This window comes from Falco peregrinus, chromosome 8 (genome assembly GCF_023634155.1).
Source record: "Falco peregrinus isolate bFalPer1 chromosome 8, bFalPer1.pri, whole genome shotgun sequence".
Taxonomy (NCBI): domain Eukaryota; kingdom Metazoa; phylum Chordata; class Aves; order Falconiformes; family Falconidae; genus Falco; species Falco peregrinus.
This window is the reverse complement of record NC_073728.1, coordinates 49,953,302-49,976,473: the sequence shown is the minus strand read 5'-3', so window position 1 is coordinate 49,976,473 and position 23,172 is coordinate 49,953,302. Positions and strand designations below refer to the sequence as shown.

Sequence of the window (23,172 nt, the reverse complement as noted above, 5' to 3'; positions counted from 1 at the left end):
GTTTATCCTTGGGTATTAATATGATGAAGCTGGCAGTCTGTCCCTGTTTTCCCTGCTTTTGCCTCTCCCTTCTTGTCCTTACTCACTTTTAGACTTACTTCTTCCAAATTTGACAAAAGAGTGAATGTCCTAAAGAAGAATTCTACCAGGCTATAGGACAGACGATCCTATAAACTTGAAGGAAGACTGCCATTATTTTGCCCATTGCTGGAAAATAGAAAATTTGTAAGAACTTTCTTGGAAATTCTCTTCTTTTCTATTCTCTCCTTCTCTTTATGTGGATTTTGTTTGGGTGGATCTTTTAAGGCATCCTTTCTGTGGTGGAGGTTTCAGACATGTGGCATCACTGTGTCTGAGCCCATGATTGCCCAAGGTCAGCATCCTGTAGCCTGCAGCCATGCACAGCCTGTTCAGAACCTGCATAAAGAGACTTGCAGACCCAGAGCAAGGAAAGGATGTGTACCAACAGGGTTTGTTTTGTGGGTTTTTTTGTAAAAAAAAAAAAAAAAAAAAAAAAAAAAAAAAAAAAAAAAGTATTGACACTGTGCCACATTCTATACATGCAGTATATATTTCTTTTGGATGATGCTGTGGTATAAAGGCTTCCTTATCCACAGGAACCCTGGAATCAAGCCTGTTTTCCTGGATTACAAGCTTTTGCTGGATTTTTTTTTTTCCCCTTCTTTTTTGGGTTTTTTCCCTTGTTCTTGGAGCATTTATAATGTTTTCCTCTCAAAGGAAATGCCTGATTTTTCTCAACTGGAGAAGAAGAATCAAGTCTAATGTGATTATCATGATAGGAAAATTTGTGATTATAAAAGTGTTCAGTACCATTTGTGCTTAATGGTCTGCTTCTCTTAATGATTTCCTTTAGAAAAAAAAAAAATAAAAAGAACAAAAAAGGCGTCTGCGTGAGTGTGCATAAGTTTCAAAGACAGAAATCAAACTACACTGTAATTTATTTATTATCTCCTATATTGCAGATGATTCAGTTGCAATGTATCTATCTCTTTAAAACTATGCCTTTCGATAGAAATTTTAACATTTTAAATATAATGCCAGAATATAAGTTGAGGAAAACCTGAGGTAAAGTTACTATTGTTCTTGAGATTCTTTCTATGTTTTTGGCTTGTTAAGCAGGACTTCAGTGCAATGAGAAAGTAATGGACTTCTTTGGCATCTGTTGTTATACCTGTGCTTTTTCCTTACATACGTCGTATACAATGTCAGTATCTGTCTTTGTATATATTCCTTAACTCATAGGCTTTATTTCAGTCTGATGTCTAAACTAGGTGTTTAGTCTTTGTATTTATTTACTCCTTCCTTACTCAGCAAAAGTTTCATTGTTTGTATAGTTGCTCCTTTGATACGAAAGATGAAGGCAATCTGCAGCTTTTACAGAGCACTCTTGTATCTCACTCCTTAATGCACATCTCTGAATGCAGGTGAGACTCACAGAGCTGATAACTCTCTTGACCAGTAATGATATCTTATATGATTGGCCTTATAGGAATACCTATCTTTGTAATGATTTAATTATATTTTTGGTTAGGGTGTGTCAGTCAAGTGATTTGCTACTCTAATGTCAAATATTTGAATACTAGTTCAGTACCCTCTAAGTAGATAATGTCAAAGTAGCAGACTTGTAATCAAGCTGAATTGAACAAATTATCAAAATCAAGATGTCATTAAGTCACTCTGAAAAGGGACACTTACAATTCAGTTGTAAGTAAAAGAAAAACAACAAACCCACTAAAATTAGGCTGCACCAATTTTTGTAGTATAGCCTTTAAACAACACACTGCATTTGTATGTGCTTTGTTTGATTCCTGTGTTTGGGTGTGTGGGGTTTTGTTGTTGTTGTTGTTTGTTGGGTTTTTTTCTAAGACAGAGAATCTCTTTGACATTTGTAAGCTTTGTATCAGGGCTCTTAACGTTTGATGGTAGTCTGGCTGTTGCCTTTTCCAGGCCTCTGTTTTCACCCCCAGTTGCCAAGTGCTCAGAGATGAGAAATAATAGAAAATAAATGGTTCTTTCATATGTAACTATCTCTGGCCCTCATATTTCAATAACGTATGAAACACTGTGGCCTTTGGTATAGCTGTAGCTCGAATTTAACAAAATATTTAAGTGCTTTAAACCAGGTAGAGATGCCTGTATTCTGCAAAATGCTGAAACACGGTCTCAAGTATGTTTTCAGCAGGATGTTAACTCTGTTTGCAAGTTAACTGTTGTTTGTATGCTGAATAGAGTTTGATATAAATACTGGCAGTAATTACAGTTTTAACAAATGGATATATGATTTTGAGTGGGCTGATGCTGTATGGGTAAATAATAATGAAAGCAAATTGAGAAAGAATGGTGCCTCAGCCTGAATGGATGCAGTTGCTGTCATAGTTAAAGGAACCAAATGGAGCTGATTTATTTTGTGAGAACTTGAGAAGTGACATTGTTGTCAAAGTTTCCCTATACTGATAACAGCAATTGATAAACCTTATGTTGAGGCACCTACAGCCGAGCCCTTCATTGGCTGAAATATGAACAGTGCAGGTATTTTAGTAAAACTAAATCTAACTTGATTTTCTGCTCGTGAGCTTCTCAGATCTTTATTAAATGTAGTTATGGACTTTCTTCAGTAGTGCAGATAGCCTGGATTAGGCTCCTTGTCATGAAGTTGAGAGGGACATTCATTTTCTCTGTAATGTTTTGCAGGTTCGTAGTGATTCATCCCTCATGTGCTACAACAAAGGAAATAATCTTAAATGGTGTATACTGGGTTTAAATTAAATATGTTGGACATTTGTTTGAGTCAGGACATTTAATGCTTGCTTATTTTTCCTAAGCCTCTTGATGGGACTAAGCAGTCAGAGAGTAAAGGCTGTAAATACCAATTCTCTAATCCCAGCAGGATTTGCTTGGCCCTAACATAGGGTTCTCGGCCAAATGGCCGACAGCAGTTTAAAGGAAGCTATATACATCAAAAAATTTACATATATAAGGGCAGGTCACAGTTCGGGATTATTTTTAAATGTGTTTTGGGGTATAAATTATATTCCAGTTATGAGTTTGACATTTCAAACATATGATCAGTGTCTCAGGCAATGCTAAAATCACTCAGTCCAAGTTCAATAGAAAGAAGGAAGGAAGAAAATTGTGCCTAAAGAAGTCTGTGCTCTGCTGTCCAACAAACCTGATGCTGATGGGTGGTAGCTCCCGTGGGTTGGTATTTTTCCCTGCGTCAAGCTTGCCCAGTCTGCTTAACATCACTTCTTGCTGAGCCCTGGGCATAGATGTAATTGATTGTGCTCAGCCTTTTGCAGTTGGATGTCACCAAGTATGACATGTCCAAGAGGCCGTATTCAGTCAGTACCTGCTGTTGAATCCAGCCACATAATGAATCTTTTATTTCATTAGTGGATACTCAAACAGCTGTGAATGAGTGTATTGTCCTGTATGCCAACAACATGCTGTTTAAACAGTATTGAACAATTCTTGTGACTTTATGATTGTATTTGTGATTTTGCTTTGGTATGGCTAGGTTCATTTATATAGAACCATTTCATCAAGCAAACAAAGCATATGTTTGGCCACTTAAACATTTATGTATAAAATACTGAGGTTCATAACTAGGTCAGAATTGGCCTATAGTCTGTAAGTTGTATTCCCCATTTCAGGAATATCAATATCAAGCAGTTCCTGGCTCCTTGTATCTTTACAGAGATAAGTTCCCAAACATGTCTGCCTTTGAGCTGCTGCAGTATGTCTTAACAGCATTGATAAACCTAGGTATAATTGACTTCTGTCTTCTTTCTGCTATTTTGTAAGTTTGAACAAGCAAGTGTTCATATATCCTATTAATTTCTCATAGATTAATTTCTGCAATAAAGGCGACACTAAGTGCATGGTCAAATGGAAGGAATGGTTAAATAAAGGGAAAAAGCATCTAGGTATCAGGCCTAAATCAAGTAGTACCTGCTGATTTTGTTAAGGGTCTGATCAACAGATTCTGAGTTTTGACCCATCCTTGCTGAGGAAGGCAAAACAGAAATTCTCATGGTGCAAGAGTCAAGTAGTGACAACATAACTATCCGAAAAACTGACTCTCTTGCTATCAACTAGAAACCAGTTAGGTGAGCAAAGTCTTCATCATTTCTGTTAAATTTTACAAACTGGCCAATCCATATATCTTGCTGAACTCACTTTAAAAACATGTTGAGGTAAATGCAGTTGCCCAGAAAGGGTCAAGAAGACTACATGAAATAAAATAGCTTCTCTGTTTGAGCTGCATGTAAAAGAATTCACCCTCCTCCTTCTCATCGATCCTTTATGCCATTTACACATGCAAAATGACTATGTGAATTACTAAGCAATAAGACATGAATTCTTGCATTTGGAGTAATATTTCTTTTTTTGATGAAAACATTCTTCTGCCTTACAGGAAGATATTAGTCTCCCAGTTTCCAATGCTGGACGTGCATGGTCATGGACTCCCAGGAACCCATGAATGCCAGATTTCTAACTCTATTCTCTGAAAGCAGAACAGATAATCTGCTCTTCTGTTTTTCAGAAGAAGCATATGCACAGCACACACCCCAGAAGATTATATCATTGCTGGGGAAGCACGAAGTCTTCATTGACCATATGGCCCTGTGGGGACTTGACTGTTTTCCCTTGGATTATCTGTACAACTGTACTGCTTGTCCCACCATAAATTAACCTACCTTTTCTGAAACTTTTCCAAGTATATATATTCCTAGATTGAAGAAGAATTCTGGTAACGATATGTATTTTGTAATGCCTGCTTCCTTCCATGATTCTGAGCTTGTTGGCACTTCTTTAAAAGAAGGATCAAGTAGAAGCCCTCAGGCACATCCTGCCAAGCCTTTGATGCTACTGTCTGTCACAATCTGAAGAGCATACTGACATCCCTTTAAAGCAGGCCATGAAGAGGATCCCACACCTCTTTTTTCCCAGTGCTAGTAATTCTCAGATAGTGACATGCTTCCTTCCTGGCAACAGTGGCTCCTGCTAGCATTAAAAATTTACCTGGGGCAGTTGCTCTGAATATCTGTGGTTGTTTGAACATGACTTTTGAAGCTTCTTTTACCTCATGACTCAATAACCAAAGAGCATCTCTGTTATCCTGAGAGAAAGGAAAAGGTACTTAGCGTGGCGTTTAGCTTGAGTCTTAGTCAGTGTATAGGTTCTTCTACTGGGTATTTTTATTAGTGATCCTTTTGTCGCATCTCTTCCAGTCTTGAAGACTGTTGAGAGACTGTCAGGTTGCCTGTTTGCTTGCCTGCAAACAGAATATTGTTGGGTAATGAGCTGCATGTTGTAATCTCACTCTGTGAGTCCCACTACTCTTGTTTTCTGGCATAAAACACTGTATAGGAGCCGGTGACCCAAAGCTACAGCCTGGGAATATCTGGATGGCAAGAGGGGCCAAAGTCATTGAAGTTTACTGAGTATTGTGTATCAGTGGCATCCTGTAGACTGGATTGGGTGGTACCTTGTGCTTCAGTTGCTGTACTGAGGCAGATCTCTTGCTTGAATGAGAGAGCAACGTGCAACTGTAGATTTTAGAAGGGCCTGAATTAATCTGTACTTCTTCAATGTGAAGCTTTGCCAAAAAATCAAAATGTAATTGGAGATTTAGTCTTGGAATTGCCAGTTTTCCTTTATGACTCACTCTTATTTACTGTCCCCTGAAGAACAACCTGAAACGGACTTGCCATTCTCGCTTGTCTCTCTGGGCCATTGACACCCCAAGCGCAGACACCCTGCAACATGAATGCCACACCACTTCATCTGGTTCCTGGAGTGTGGCAGAGCAGAATGAGGTGCTCTGCCTCAGCCAGCTGTTCCTGCTCTCCCTGGCAGTCACCCACTTGCCAAACTTGCACTAGACAACTGTCCTTTGAAATCAGCAGCCATGCACTGCATATAGGCTGCTGTTTGTCCGAGCTTATAGAGCTATATTGCATATCCAAAGAAAAACGAATCGTCGTTTTTGAAGCACTGATAACTAAGACATGCCCGTTCTCTGAACCACCACTTGCTCAAGGGTGTCCCTATCCTTTTTTCACAGGCAGTTGCTGTGTTCAAGGTACATTTTCTCTTTCCGGCCTTCCATCCTTTCCTGCATGCTTTCAAAGAGGACATAAGGTCGTGTTGATTGATCATGCTCTAGGAAAACATGTTGGATTTTAAAACTCAGGATAGTGCTCTTCCCTGAACTGTTACTTGTATAGACCAACTTACCCTCTCCAAGTACTTTAGTGTGATATGCATTGTATTCTTATGGGGGTCTTAAATACAAGAATCAGCAAAGGGGTAACCTGTGTGGCATAATTAGAAATACAGTTATACTTGCTGTTGTGACATTTGAAGAAGTGTGAGTACTGCTTACCTAATAAAAACTGGCAGCCCTGCTCTTGCTGTATTTGAGGTCTGTTTTACTTTAAATCAAACCGAAAATAAAATTGAGGTATTTGCCTACAAATATCCACAAGTATTTAAATTTCCTACAAATAGGAAGATGAAACTTCAGCTAAATTTCAGTGGCCTCACATTTAAATGTATATATTTTTTTAATTTGAAAGGGAGGGTATGGTCCATTCCTTGTAATGAAAAATACTTAAAAAATAATTTAAAAATACACCTGCTTTAAAGGATTAGGTTTCCAGAAAGAACATAAACTAACAGCATGTATGCAAATAAACTTATTTTCTAAGGGCCATGAGCTTTCTTATTAAGAATTAAATTAATTTATCACCTTTATTTAATCAGTCACCACTCTGTTGTGTCAAAGATTTTCTCGTTTTATTGAAGAAATATCTGTGTGAAGGTTTGTATACCTAGTTACTTTGTATGCATAGTCACCTAATTTGGTTAGTAATATCTTTACATAGAAATGTTCAAGAGAATTTTCTTTATTCTTTCTGGAGTGTTACAAACAAAAGTGCTCAAGGTAATATTTATGTATCATAAAGTTTCTCATACCTACAAGGATTATTCCAACTTCCCCCCCCCAAAAAAAAAAAAAAAAAAAAAATGCTTTCAGGGAATTTGGGTTCTCTTGATAAAGAGAATTACCTTATTTTGGAGCCTTCAAAAAAAACCAAAACAAAACAAAAAAAAACCCAACCCAGAAAACAGTAGGTATTATTGTAGACACAACATAAACTCATTTTCAATCCTAAAAGAAGTACTGTATATTCTGAATGAAGATTGACTAGCATGGTAGTATCTCTTTAAGGTTATTGTGAAGAGTAAGAATGTATGAAAATGATTCCCCAGGGCTGCTGCTTGTCTCCAGGTTCCTATAACAGGGAGATGATCTCAATCTGCCTTCATGCTGTTAAAATGATGCATAAGCCTACCAGCATTCTCAAATGATGGAGTATTATTGCAGCCTCTTAAAAGTTGGGCACTGAGATAATTTGGCTGATGTTGGAGAAAGAATGTACCATAACCCCTGTGGCTCAACTTTCATTGAATAAATATGGCATGCTGCTGCTTTTGTTCTCCTTGTGTATGGAAGAACAATTAACATGTCAAAAAAGAAGAATCACAGAATGTTCTGGCTCCTTCCTGTAAAAGTGCAATTCCACACTGAGCTCTGTTTTTGAAGTTATTGAGCAAGATTCAAGTTTTTATCTTCAAAACATCAGAGGTAGTCAGTCTTGTGCTTCTTATGGAAAGATATGTTACTGAAGTTGGAAGAAATAATGAATACCATGTTACTTTAGCACCTATCATACGTTTTAAGAAAGGGACAAATTTTTATTGCTAGATGTAAATAGTATTTGCACTGTGACTACAGCGGTAGAGTTGTAAACAACAAAATGGTTTTTGTATGTAGAAGATGGCTATGATCATTGTTTCCTTTTGGTTTAATGAAATAAAATTAAGCCTCATCAGTTATCCACAGTAACTTGTGGAGACTTGTCAGTGAGCTAAAGATTTCCATTTCTGTCTTTGGCTGTAGGAAATATAGTAGGAGAGAGATTAAAAACTTTTAAGACTTGATTACAGATTTATGTATTTTCAGGCCCTTGGCAGTTATGACCGTAACTAATTTTTTTAAAGTAGGAAATTATGACTTCTTTCTGTGTCTTCTCTTTTCCCCCTCCTTTTTTTTATGTTTTTATTTTCTTAGCCCCTTACCCGTTACTGTTGAGGGAACTTTGCTTGTGTGTCCAGTACTATAAAAAAGCTATGGTGAATCATATCTGTTTACAGTTTCTAGAGAAGTTTGATGTTTTCATAGTTCATAGTTTGAAATCTGCATGTGACAAGCTGTGAAGAGCAGATTCTTTAGGTGTTTCTGTTGAAAAACTTGTTAATTTTTGTGTGTATGTTTGTGACAGTGGAAAAGTTCTGCATTTCTGAGGATATGGAATCTTAAATTCGGTGTAACATAAAATCAATAGAAAGCAACATTTATAACTTCTTATTCTCTAAGTGAGAATGAACAGTGATTAGTTGTCCCTAGGGTGGTTTGAATTTTATTCTGTCTAAACGAGATTCAGCTTGCCAATATGCAACTAGTGATTGGAAGCTAAGTGGTAATGGATGAGAAGCAAGCATAGGTGCATATTAGTATGTTTTGCATAAGGCAAGTGAATCAGCCTGGTTTTCGTGATTAGAGATTTCTAAAGCAATTTTCAAATAAAATGTTTATATAAAGTCCTATTTAAAAAAAATAATAGGAAATTAAAAATCTTGGCATTTGCAAAAAGGCAATTGTAGGTCATAGGGTGCAGTCACCAAACATTTATTGCATCTTTAAATAACCTGTGCAAAATGGTAACAATATCTAATTTGACACAATAGCAGTGTTGTAAGACAGTATTTCAAATAGAGTTTGTGTAACTTTGTAGCATACTCTTTTCTTTGATAACACCTCCCTGTCTTGAAGCATACTTTCTAAATCATTTAGGAGTTCAAAGACAGTTTTCTTCTGATATAGATTATAAGATCTATATTTTTTTAAAATCTTTATTTGTACTTGTGTCTGACAGGACAACACTGAGAGTCATAATTGCAATAAGTGAGAACATAAATTTTAACACAAATGTGCATGTATCTTGAGAAATGTTTGTTACTTCTTAAGGGTTTTCTTAGTGCAAGTGCAGCATACAGGTGACTGCAAAATGCCTTTGAGGCTGTATGTTGTATCTTGCTACAGGTGAAGCTCAAGTGCATAGTGCCATGAACAGAGCAAGAGATAAGCGAACCCTTAGTTTATATTGTGCTGTCACTGAAAAAAACCCAAGATAAATATGTGCCTTTGTACTGATAACAAAGTGTCAATAACATTTACTCAATCTTTATCTCGACTGCTATGATGTACACTGATTCTTGGGCCTTACTCTTTCTCTGGCCCAAGTGCAATTCTGAAATCCAATAGTTTTGCCTAAGATGAATTGGGTAACGGTGAATTCCTGTGGCAACACTATAACTTCTGTTTTGTGAGGAAATATTTCCCATTGTACCATGTTTAAGTCTGAGGAGGAACATGCGATGATATAAACATGATGGATAAAAATTACTTCATCTTATTTTAGTAACATCCCTTTCTGCATCACATGCATGGTAAAAATCAGGTTCGGGAGCCTTCAGAATACAAAGCATTTGGAGATATTGTGATCATATGCTGTAAGATCCATTACTGCATGATCCACCGTGTGTCCAGATGGGTATACTTTAAGACTGCAATACAGTGCTTTAGAACAGCTTCGTGTTCCCCTTGCGTCCTGCTGTACTAATAGTCCTGCAGTTCATAGTGATCACATACTTCCTTATTTGCTTAGCAGTTTTTTGACAGTCCGGGCAGGTTCATGCCACTCATCCAAACTGTTCTTCTGAAATTGAGCCTGAAAACTCCCAGCCTCATAACTGTGCCTCAAAGTGTTGTGCTTTCAAAGAGCCAGGGTTTTGCTTCTTCATTTCTAGATGAATGTAAATTCTGAAGAGCTTCCTCTAAAGTCTGATCACAAATTTCTGCCTCACTGGATTTCTTGACTTACGTATTTCCCACCTTTGATTGCTTGGAGGGCAAATCTTGCAGCTGTTGGCACTGATTGGTTTCTAAATATAGGGAAATCTTGCTGCAGGAAATGTTGAGACAGATCTGATAAAAGAAAAGGCAAGAAACTCCTCTCTTATCAGAAAATGGTAGTTGAAGGTCAATTTTATGTGGGCTTCTGTAATTCATCTAGCTGCTACAACTTAGATGAAAGATTAAATTTACCGTTTCCTGCGTAGATCTCAAGTAATCAGTCTTTGGGTGAAGAATTAGACCAGATTTTGGGAGTTAGTATTTATCTTTTTACCTTTGATTAAGGTGCAATGCTAAGTAGCGTTGTAATTCCTCTGTGATTCAAAGGGTGAGTAAGACTGGTGATGACTCCTTTCCGTTTTCCCCGTAAGATCTTGCATGGCTGCATATCATTGAGCACTCACTTTTAGGGTGAACCCCTGTGTCATCTGTTCTCATTCTCCGCAAAGCTTTAACTCTGCATGAGTCAGTAATTTACAACTTTTTCCTCAGCGTGCTTTTTCCCCTCAGTTGAAGTCACTGCCCTTGCAGCAAATGTCTGTGGGGCTAATATTGCAGAAATGTTTAGTTAAGTGTGAAATCATTACCCCAATGTGATAATTTGACAATCTGTTGTGGCAGGAGAAAATCTTCTGTGCTAGCCCCAGTGGCTATGTTACATCATGCGAAACATGCCCTTCATACTGTGGCTTCTTCTCTGTGTTTCAGAGGTCTTGTTTTGCAAGTGGGAGACACCATTTATTCACAAAGAATAGATCAAAATTAAATTTAGATGGTTTATATATAGAAACCCACAACAATCAGGAGTTACTTTAGCCATGTCACAGCTTGGAAGCTTGATTACAATTCTTTACTTGACCACGAAACGTCATCCCTTTATTTATCTTGTATGAGGGAAACAGAAGAATAAATGCATAAGTAACTAAATATTTGAGGACAGAAAAATATTCAAAAATGAGCCTATTGCATGAGGACTAGAATCTGCTCCTTCCTGGGTGTGGGAACTGTGACAGCAGTATTTTCTTCTGTTGCCTGCTGTAAGGGACGTTCACATCCAGCTTTTCAAACACAGAGACTTTTGAATTAGGAGCTTTAAAGCAGCTCGCTGTAATGGATCAGTGCAAATCAACCACTTTCTGGGAAATATAACACAAAGCTTACTCTAAGGGTTTAGAATGTCATGTAGCTTGAATTGGTGCTCAGGACAATTTTGATGTGTGTGGCCTTATGAAAGGTAGCCTTAATCAGAAAGAGGTGTCAACTCTCTGAAAGATGACTGGGATGAGAACTAGAAGATGAGGATTATGGTAAGGACTGAGGAGCTACTGCTGTTAGAAAAGCAGAAAATCCAGGCACAGGGTTGATCTTTGGCTTTAACATTAAAGCTTGAAATTGGCTATCGTTTGATTAGAAATAGGCTTTAAAAACTGATACTGGTGATCTATGTGTTGCTACTGAGGAAGAGTAAAGCCAAGTTTTAAAAAAATCACTGGAATTTTTTATGAGACTGCTGGAAAATATTTAGATATGGTTCTTCATTAAATTGCTTGTTTCCTGGCTTTTAAATGTGGTGATTTTTAATTTCTTTTTAATTTTTTTTTTTAATCTAAGGATAAAGCAGGGTATTTTGTACTGTAATTTAAATGTAAATTCTTGTTTTTATTTTTCTCTTTATCGTTCAGTCACATGCCTTTTAAAAATATATTAGGCTTTCAATCCCTAATGCAGTTTCATTTGTTGGAGAGTAGAGGTACATTCTGTCTAAAAAGAAGTATGATACCCTCATAATTGAATCAGTAATACAGACTAGAGGAGCAAGACTCATGGAAATGGTGTTATCCAGGTGTTTTTCACCACAAATTTCTGTATTTCTTAGTTCATATTTTTATTTAGAGAAATAGAAGGCTTCTCACATTTGCAGGGAAAAGGAGGGAAAAGATGTGTATATGTGTCTATAAATATGTATATATGAAAGACTCAGTTAAACTAGTGACAAGCATTGTGAATGAACTTCTAAGTAAAGCTTAAAATCAGGCAGTCGTGAGTGCTACCATTACTCCTTTCACATTGCCTTTTATCTTCCTTTTTTTGTCCTCTGCCAGAAATGTTTGGTACCTAATACTAGATCTTAATGATTTATTATTAGATAAAACTCTTTAATGTCAATAATGTTTGATGGTTTGTCATGACTGCAAAAGGCATGCAACACTTTGATTTAGTCACAATTTTGATCTGCTTCCTTTTTTGTAAATTTGTCCTAAACCCCCATGCAGTCCTTTCTGTGTATGTTTTTCACCCCCAGGAGCAAATGTTTCAGTGTTCCTTTTTCTGTTATAAAGATCAATGCCAGATGCCTGATGCTCATGAGCAATCCTATTACAGCAAACCAGTATTCACATACACCAGAAGAAAAACAGTGAAGGAAAGAAACAAATTAAAGTTTAGAGCTGGCAAAGGATTACTACAAACAGCATAGAAGAATAATTTGAAATATTTTTTTTCTTGTAAAATAATTACAAGTATCATAAAATTATTCCTTTAATATGATTTAAACATGGTATACATTTAATTTTGATGATCTACTTGCAAGTAAATTTACAAATGCTAGAAATGAGGATGCTTCTTTCAGTCGCTTGTGTCAATTGCAGGATAATTGGCTGATTCTTCAGAGGACTTGTGGGAAAAGCATTGGTGTACTGTCAGCGTTCGACTATGCTTTTTTATTTCCTTGCTCTAAAGTACCCATAATTCAGCATAAGTCGCAGGCTCTAACCACAAAGATTATTTTATGCTAAAGAGCCTCTAAAAGCAAGGTCAAAAAGCTGCTGTGTGGACTATGTGGAAATGTCAGCTACAACCTGTGTGAAAGCTGAAGAAGAGAGTGAAATGAAATGTTAACTAGATCCTCTTGCTGCATGTAGCATGCTCATGTTGACAAAATGAATGCATTAATCAATGAAACTATACATATGAACTAAGATGTATCTTTATTTTTACGATGTCTTGTGCTCTTAAGTGACAGTGATTGTTAATACAGCTAAAAAGAGAAAATATGCATCTCATCTTCAAAGCCAGATCTGTGCCTTGAAGGCAGACAGGCACCTACAGAAAATGTTGAGGTGTTAGGTGCTTGTGTACATGCAGTATGGCAAGAGCACGTTGGGTAAAGGTTACAAATCCGGACAGGTACTCTTGTTTTAATCTAGGCTCTTGTGTCTGGTGGAGATGGGGGTGCGGATGTTGCACAGCAGTAGAGAAGACCATAATAAAGTGTCAGGATGAATTTTTGTCCCTACTTTTATCTGTTTAAGACAGACCATTAATGTTATTTTAACATAGTGTTCTGTGGTTGAATGTTCTGTTACGAATGCAATTGAAATACGCTGTGATATAGCGTACGCTGGAAGAATTTGAAATGGATGGATAAGCTTGGCTACTCAGAAATAATCTTTCTTCCATTCAGAGCTGGAGAAGAATACTGTTAAATAAGGCCTTCATTAGCTGTTAGCTAATTTGGGACAAAATACTGCACTTAATATTTAGTAAATGGAAATGAAGGTGTCTCATGCTGATTGATTTTATTTCCCTCATCCATTTTGCCTGTTGCTCAAGCTGTGGCATTTTTGATACCAGCTAATTAGGTTCATTCTCTGTAGATGGACAGCCAAAGTGACTCAGCAGGGCAGAGGTAAATTACTTCTGTCCATCCTGCCATGCTCGTTAGCAAGTCATGAATATCCTGATAATGTTTTCTTATTATTTTATTTTTGTATGTTTCAGTATTTTCTTCAGAGAAATTGTGAATTACGGACTAAGAATTAGCCTACAAGAAGGTTTTAGATGTGTTGGAGGTGATTATCTTTTTCCTTGGAAATACCCTGTAAGCTAGCATTTTGCCTAAAGTGTTCTGATGTTCTAATACCTATACTGATGCATCAAAGTACGGCAGCTTTGTACAAAAACTCTTTGCGAATGTTTGCCATGTGAAGCCCATTAATATCATTAACTTGCCTTAGAATAAATTCTGTGTTTCCTAACAAAGTTTAAAAAAATGAACTGTTACAGAGTTAATACTGGGAAATCTTTGAGAACTAGAATCCTTTGGAACCAGGAAAAGGTGCAAAGGCAGGAGATGACACAGGTCATTCCTGTCTGTGTTAGTGACTCCAGGAAAAGAACAAGTTGTCCTGGTTCCAGCTGGGATAGAGTTTTATTAGGAACATAGCTAAACAGATGCATTTCAGGGACAAAAGTGACACAGTGTTTTTTAGATGTAATTTACGTACACCAACTGGTCTTACAAACGAAGCAGTAGAGGCCATGCTGTTGATTTCTTTCTCATGAGAGGCTTTTATGGGTTTGTATTGTATTTTTCTTTAGTGTTCATCTAAAACAATTTCAATGTCTTGGACACTAATCGTTCAATAAGCAGCGGCTGTTCCAAATGAGTACCACTCCAACAATGTTAGTTTACATTTAACATTTCTTCCCGCATCTTGATAGCTAACTAATGATGATGTTTGCCAAGGACTTGTCTTGATTCTTCCATGTATTACCTAAAATATCAGTTGGGTGAGGAAAGCTGTAATGGTGCCTCAGATATTTCGCTGTACTGAGATACGAGTTTGTTTGTGGTCCATGGTAGCAATGGTAGACTTCTCTCTGACGGAATTTCCTGTGCACTTTAATTAGGCAGAGGTATGAAGTTAGCTGGTGCTCAGTGACTAATCACTGGTCCTCAGCATATAGTTACCTGTGAAAAAATCACATTCTGTTGATGGGATTTCATTATACCAAAGAATTTTTCTTTGAAGAAGGTTTTGGTTTTTTTATTCCTGTTTTTTCAAGTGTGACTCAGTAAATTTCCAAAGCAGGTCTGTGTAATACTCAACCATATATATACACATACAGGTCTGTCTTAACCAGCATTTGCATGTCTGTTCAAGGCCTGCCTGATGGTCTTTAAAGGTGATGAGGGGGTTTGTTTTAAACTAAATGTAAAGCCACCTGAAACTATGAGCATAAAACATTTAATCAAACTTAAACGTCTGGTATGATAGATTTTGCAGGCATAAAACATATTTGTGTGGTTGCTAGTTTACATTCATGGGTAGAAATTTCCTTTGTTTGCTTGAAAATACAGGGGGGGCTTTGTGAATTTTTTTAAAAATGTAAGTTGTGAGATTTTTCTGTTAGTTAAATGTTAACTATTTCCAGAATCCTAACTTAAAGAAGTCCTAACTTCAAGAAATCCTAACTTCAAGAATCCTCAGTGAAAGTACTTTTTTGCACATCTCGAGCACGCTGGTAGGTGCTGATGGGTGCACATCTGCTTCAGAAATCCCTGAATAGATGAAACATGTTTTCCTACAAACTCTTCAACTAATGGCTCTTAATATTATTAATCCTAGGTTGTTAAACATCTTGCTTATTCAGGGGTAGATCTTTCTCCTCTTTTTAAGAGGACACTGGGAAGAGCAAGAGAGGTCCACACAAAGTCACAAAAAATGTAAAGCTTTGGATAACATAATTGAACTGCAGATACAGAAATTGAAATGGCTACTCTGCTCTGCATGTTTCAGTAGTTTGAAAATACTATCTTGAGTATATATTGAGCAACATATTTAGGAAATACTAACAGAAAGATAACTGCATTTTTTTCCCACTTAATCTTTATTTATCTCCGCACATAACCAACAGTAAGTATTGTGTTGGGTTTTTTCTCCCAATTTTCTTTGTTCCAGCAGGATTGATGAAATCTGATGAAACACTGCTCAGCCCCATTTCAGTAGTCAGCTTCTGAAAATTGCTTTGGTTACTAAATACCTGACATGAACTTTTCCTTTCCCAGATGGATTAGATTATCTAGGCATTGGGTTCCTTGTGAGCATTGAATTTTTCAGCTGATTTCCATCTTGATTTTAATGTTTTTGTAACAATGAATAAAGTTGGTTGAGCTGAAAATGATTGATATGACCAGAAGGATGTTTGAACCTTGGAGGGGTTTTTTTGTTTTATTTTTTAAGCTTTTTTTTTGTCTTAAACTTCTTACTTGGCTGTATCAAAAATGTCTGCTAGAGTTAATGAAGGAAAAGTGAAGCTCTACTGCTTATCATATTAATACAGTTTTGGGTTTCCCAAGAGAGAATTTCTCATTTGTCTCAAGGTGTTTTTTGTGTTGTACTTAAGTTGTCTGAATGATAAATAGTGCCCTAGGTAAGTTGCAGACTGTATATGTAACAAAAAAGTAATATTGCATTTGAAAGTTTTCTGATAAAGTAGAATCCAATTTTACATTGAAAAGCTAAGGTGAATTTTAACCACTTTTTTGCTGAAATTTCATCAGTCAATCTGGGCTTATTAGGAAATGATAAATTATTCATTTAAAACTTCAGTGATTAAGGACTGACAAGATTATTTTATCAGAACTATTTTTTTCAAGTAAAGGTAGAAGTGATCCTAATATATTTCTGCATTATTTGGCATAAGAAAAACTTCAGATTAATTCCGAAATCTAATTGTTTGGGTGCTAGCTAACATTAGTATGAAATTATTTCAGTCATCAACATGTTTTTAGGTAACTTATTTTAATTGGTTCCACTTTGCAAAAAGATGCTGTGAATAGAGCTTTACTAGTATTTCTGACTTAGTTTTACCTACAGCACAATTATCTTCATAAGACTGTGACATTCCGAACGCGAACTGTATCACAGATATAATTTTGCAGTAGCTCCGAAGAAAGCTACTCATGCCACCTGCACTTAGTTGGATGGGAAGCTTAATAATTGGCTCATAAACTGATAGTTCTGCATATCAGTGAATGACAAAATATTCTCTAGTGATCTGACAGCACATATAAGAAAGCATAGGGCAGGTTAATAAGGACAAAATTCTTCCATGTGTGCAATATCTAAATGTATTTCTCACAGCTAAAGCCAGCAAGAGAAGGAATATAGTAGCTGTTTTTACAACACTTAGCAAAAGAGCTGGGGTCAAAACCAACTTCCACTTCCTTTGCTACAATGGGGTGTATGTACTGAAAAGGAGTAAATGTGATGTGTGATGTAAAAATACTTACTTTTGAGCTTGAACAAAAGTCATCATCCTAACCTATTCTTTATTACCACTGTGTAATAAAAGCACTTACATATCTCATTAACAACATGCAAAATTTTTACATATAATTACACTTACTTTTCCAGGTTACTTACCAATTGTTCTGTGTAACTAGCACAAATTTGTATTAATAAGTCTAAATTCTTAATATGTTTAGAGCAGAAACACCTGGTAATGGAGAGGTCTTACAGGATTGTTGATTGCAAAACAAGGTGTGTTTCTTCTTTGGCATATTTACAGAAATCTTTGCTTTTGGAATAACAAAGTGGTTGACAGAAACACTGGGTACAGTGGGGAGAACTGAGGTTGGGAAACACTTCAGTTCACTGGGAAACATTTCAGTATTTTACCCTGGCTGACTGCCCCTGGGACTGGATGAATTTCTTCTCTTACAGCCAAACCCTAGAGGCCAATTCACAGCCCTTTCGTGCCAATGAAAAGACTCCTGTAGTGTTTTGGATCAAGTCTGAGATCCTGCAGGGTTGGTCGTTAGGCGAAGGGGCAGGGATGTGCTCAGTTATCACCCATGCTCAGGAGCAGTAGGGACCTTTTGGACTCCTGAGTCTTTAAACATCTCTCCATCTGTTCTGGTGTATGGAGATAATAGCTTGTCTATTTTGTGGCCTGAAGGGGGGAAAAAGTTGTTGCAGGTGCACACCCCAGCTGCTGGTTCCATGTGGTACCTGCTTGGAGCCATTGTAAATGGCAGCGCCCGATTCACTAACAATGGAAACCAATGAAATGTGTTTTTTTAAAAATAATATATTTGTATATATTTGAAATGTTAAAATAAAAGCAATAAATTCAAGCTAGTATTTCAGAAAACTTCAAAAGTTGCATATGTTATCTGTATCATGAACAGATATGATGCCTGCATCATATAGGATTCATTCAGAAGGGTTTCTATCTGCTTAATCATTAACAAGGCTTTTCTCCAACAAAAAAGAATGTGCTTGGTTCGTCTTCCATGTTACTTGGACTTATTGTCATTTGCTGTTTAAAAGGAACAAAAAACAAAACCCAAACCCCACCAAACAACAAAACAAAAGCCTGCTCCCAACCAAAAGAAAGCAGCACAGAAAAAGGTTACAGTTCTGATGTCCATACAGGCAGTGCACGTATATCAGATAACCTTTCACATTCTGTAGCTTGATTTGAAGGTTCTTTTATCAAATTATTAACATATACATACTTTAAAACTGTGAAGTTATGGAAATGTCTTTCTAATATAGTCAGTTGTTCTTGAGAGTTTATCTGAAAAAAATATTTTTAATCCCTATTTTGGGACTTCGTTGTAATTACTACTACAAACTACACTTTGGTGGGGAGGTGAGGCAGGTGATGTTTCTTTGTTAGGCCTTTCATATTGCGCCGTTTGCACCCTGTCACTTTCACATTTTATAACTTCTCATTCAGTGGCAGAGTATTGTCATTCTGCTGTTAGAAACCACTTGTAGAAGGTATAATGGACCTGGAAAAAAAATCAGCGCTGTACAGTCGTTCCCCACACACGCTTCCCTTTCTCCCCCCAAATGCTCGTGGCTCTGGCTGCCGTAATTGTCCACAGATCGCTGCTTTGAGCAAGGTACCCGTTGTGTCCAGACGCAGTTCCAGGTATAACATTGGGGAATTTTGTTGGTTATAGGTAAAGGTGGAAAAGGGAAGGGTCAACACATGTGGGTGATTGATTTGGCAATGTGGGAGGAAAAATGAAGATAAAAAAAGGGAAATGACAGTTCCTACAGTTGGTGAGAGCAGAGATGCATACTTATATGATAGCTTTCTGACCAGATTCAGTATGTTTAGGGCCTCTTGAGTTAATCAGTGTTATTTCCATTCCTCCTTTCACTCAAATAGCTTTGGCATTTGTCTGTCTCTCTCTCCAGATGGGTCATTTACTTTTTCCACCTGCTGCTATCACCTGTTTTTTTAATTCTTCTGCTTGCAATTTCATGCCTACCTCACTCCTACATTTCATTCTTCATTAGTTTGCACCATTGTAGAGAAACTCAAAAGAAGTTTCTTATCTCAAGCTCCAAATAGTCTGAGCAAGAATATAAGATACATATTATGTGCCACTTTTCAAGGACACACTGTACGAGTGGCTCACTGTAATCTGTTCTAGAATGCTTAAGTTTTAAAGGGCGCAAAGATTTTGATAGCTGATTGTGTTTCTATATGTGTGTATTTGTATTTCTAGCACATTTGATAAAGTACTGTTACACAACTGCCTCTTGACTTCGGTTTTAGTCTTTGAACCGATGTTTTTTAATACTTTGTGATGTAATTCCATAGCAATCTATGTGTATTGGAAGAAGGTACCCTTTCTGCTATACTAGCTGTCACCTCCACCTTTGTATCTTCTCTCTACATGTCAGTCCCTTCATGTCTGACTCGTTTAAAACACTTGCCCTAATTTCTGAAACTTTCCTCTCAACTGTATTTAAAACTATACGTTTTTAGCATCCTCCTCTTTTCTTCTCCGCTGACTTTGTTCCAGTCTTCATCTTATGTCTGACCCACTTAAGTCCCTGTGACTTTTTCCATGCTACAGCTTATAATTGAAGCTGTTTACTTCACTTTGTGACCAAAATACCCATGTCTTTTCAGATCTTTTTTCAGACAGCAAGATCCTTCTATACTTCTAAGTCAGATTCATCTGTAGAGAACTTGTCATCAGTGCAGCCTACTGGCCTCACCGAAATCACCTGCACCTGATTTCCAACAGCCCAGTTTGTGCTGAAATAGAAACTCTTTCATGTTATATGCTTGTATAATATCAAAAAGAGTTGCCATTTGGTAAAATTTATGGTAGTAATAAATAGCTTTCTGGCACCATACATTTTCTCTTTTTTTTTTTTTTTTTTTTTTTTTTTTTTTTGACACCATGCTGCTATAACTAAAATTGTAACCTATATCATCTACACTGTGTGATGAAGCTAGGACCTGTGTTCAGCAGGGCTTATATTTTTTTGTCTTAATAAACAAACCCTGTATTTAACAGAATATTTTTTTATTTTATGGCTCTTACAGAAAGGTAGCAACCATAGGGCAGGAAGAAGAGGGGAATTTTTACATGCCTCGTCTTGTTAGTCCATTACTATGTTTTAGCCCATTCTCCCAGTGGGAAAGTGTGAAGTGTAAGTGCAGGCAACAGAGTTAAGCTGGAATGTCCTGCAGAGATTCACTATCACAAAGGGTAATACTGCTTTATCGATCCTTTCCATACCATCTCCCACAGTTGTGTTAAGCCTGTAGCAAGTACAACCTTTACAAAACAAGATCAAGAGATATGCCTTACCATTTAAGTTGAATACTGGCTTTAAAATAGGATAAAAGGATGTTTCTTAGGCATGACATATTGTTGGCATTTTAGTATATATATGATAAAAAATCCACAGAGTAGAAGTTCACATTTATTGGAATAATTATTTATTTTTGAGCTCTACATTTGTTGATGTAAGTGATAGGGCCAACTTCTTTTTATATGAAGTGTAACTTTAAAAAGAAAAAGTATTTTCGACTTTGACCAAACAGCTTTCCTAAAGAATTCAAATTCTCCCCATATTCTGTGATATGCAACTTTAGTCATTATTTTGTTATTTGTACTGTAAGAGTGAACAGCAATTGTCTAAGATGTAGCGAAAGGCCATTCAACACATTTTCAGAAATATTTTTTGTGTTAATCCCACTTCTCTGTTACACACAATTCCATTGCTGCAGCAGTTGCAAAAGATGCTTATAAAATTTTTCACTAGTGCTTACTTAGAACAGTAGTACCCTCATCTTTCAAAAGCATGCTGAAGGGTTTTCAGTTTAGTAGTGGAGATTCTCACTTCAAATGTTGGCCTGTACTTACAGAGAAATATATTAATATGATAGATCTTAATTTCTATTTTGAAAATCACCAGAAAAACCTGAAGTGCTGTAGATATGACTGGATGCTGAAACCTGTTATTCTGTGTCTTACTGCCTGCACAGTACCTTCAGATGATTGAAGCAGAACTGGGGTCAGAAAAAAACCCAAATGCAATTGGAAGACACTTCAGCTCTGGTGCTAGTAGTGCTGTTCTGTTGTGTCCTCTCCCCCAAAGCCCAAGTACCTTATCTCTAGAACCAAAGGGTATTTGTCCTTGAATGCAATGCACAGGCTTTGCTTTGTAGCTTTTGCTCATGTGCTGCTTTGCAGGCATTCATACCTATGGAAGGAGCTATGTTACAGCTTTGCCTTGATGGTTCAGCCAAGCCTAAGTGCCCTGTGCTAAACTTCCATTTACCTTAAAGTTATTTCAGTGACTGACTTGAAAAGAATGCTTAAAAAAAAACCCAACCAAAAAAACCCCCACAAAAACAACCCCCCAAACCCCCAAAACAAGAACATTAAAAAAAGACAAAAAAAACCCCAGCAAAAAACCCACCTCAAAACAACCAGCACCCCCCTGCCCCCAAGACCATTTCCTAGATACCAGTGTATCTTTATTTCTCCACTTTCTTTACTAGAATAATGTTACCACTTGTATTCTTGAACAATGTGCAAGCAAATATTATGTGACCTGTATTGTAAGGAAGTTAGGGATTTTCCTTGTTGATGATGTGGAAGCAAGAATACAAAGACTGCTGGGAAGTAGCAGAGTTGCAAATAAAACTCAGATCATCTCAGTCAATCCTGTGTCTTGTGATTAAGATGTTTTGTCCAGATGAGAAATTCAGCAAGTAATTGGGAAGCAGCCAGTAGTAACCTTTAGACAGGAGTAATAGGAAATACCTGTTGGGAAAGAGCGTTTCAGGTAACGCCTTCCTACTCTGCTTTTCAGGATGGTTCAGTCTTAGACTCTTCTTGCCTGTAAGTTTTTGTTAATGTTAATAAACTTTGAAATCCCTTGTATTCAATTTTAGATGTAATAAAAATAGTGAGGTAAGTGTGCAGTGATCCACTGAATGTGTTGTTTACATAGATTACTATTCACTATCAAAGCAATAGGATTGCAAACAGGTCAGTTGGTCTGATTTCACTGTCATTGAAGTCAGACTTAACACCATACTCTGTTCTTTTTGTTTCATATGGCATAGGTGTACTTTTAGAAAAATAAAATGTTCAAGATGAAACAAGTTGTTATAAAAATCAATTTTGAGGGCAACCCCCAGGTAATAATGATTTTTTTCCATTATTTTTGACATTGAATAGATTAAAAATCTTCTGTGGTATGCATATGCTACAAGAATGGAATTCACAGAGCTTACAAAATACAACCTATGCTATGAAGGATCTGATAAAATAATAGCAGAATTCTTTATTTCCTTAAATAATTTTAACACAATCTTGAAGCTACATAGAGCTTCATTGCTTTGAAGCTTCTGATTCTGTGGTAGTAATGATATGATTAAATCAGTACTGAAGTATCTACCTAATTATTATTGTTGGTGTATTGTATGAAAAGAATAATGTTAGAAATATTTTATTTCTATGTTTAAGTAAAGAAAATATGCACCTTAATAAAGCTCTTCTTTTTTTTTTTTATGGTGGGGATTGCAGGTCTGATAAATACTAATATAATTAATTAAAGTCTGAGGATGAATCCAGGCCTGAAGGGTGTACTGGAGAGATATTTGCTTGAAATACAACATGTAGGTGGTAGATAAGTTCCTTGCTAATACAGATAGTTGAAACTTTTTAAAGGGTGGTTGATAGCAAAAATCAAAATCTGTTTATAAGTAGACTACTAGCAAGTGTGGGTACTTATGTGAAAGATGTTTCTGAGAATGTACTCATTTTTACCAGTGTTTATAAATAACAAATGTTTGTTATCTCTTTCTAAGTTTGTTTATCTACCTGTGAAATGTAATCAAGAATATTTACAGAGGTGGAAAAAAGGGTGGTGGGCTGTTTGGATTGGTAAATTGCAGTGGGAACAGTTGTAGCCTTTGCTATTGATATATTGAAAAATTATGGGTAAGCCAGTTAATAAGAATGTACCTGAAAAGTAAAA

At 36.6% G+C, this 23,172-nt stretch overlaps 1 protein-coding gene across 5 annotated transcripts in view; it reads left to right on the top strand.

Moving 5' to 3' along the window:
• The window catches only part of TENM2 (teneurin transmembrane protein 2), a 698,308-nt gene that overhangs the window by 93,070 nt on the left and 582,066 nt on the right, over positions 1-23,172 (top strand). The gene's annotated exons all lie outside the window — the stretch shown is intronic.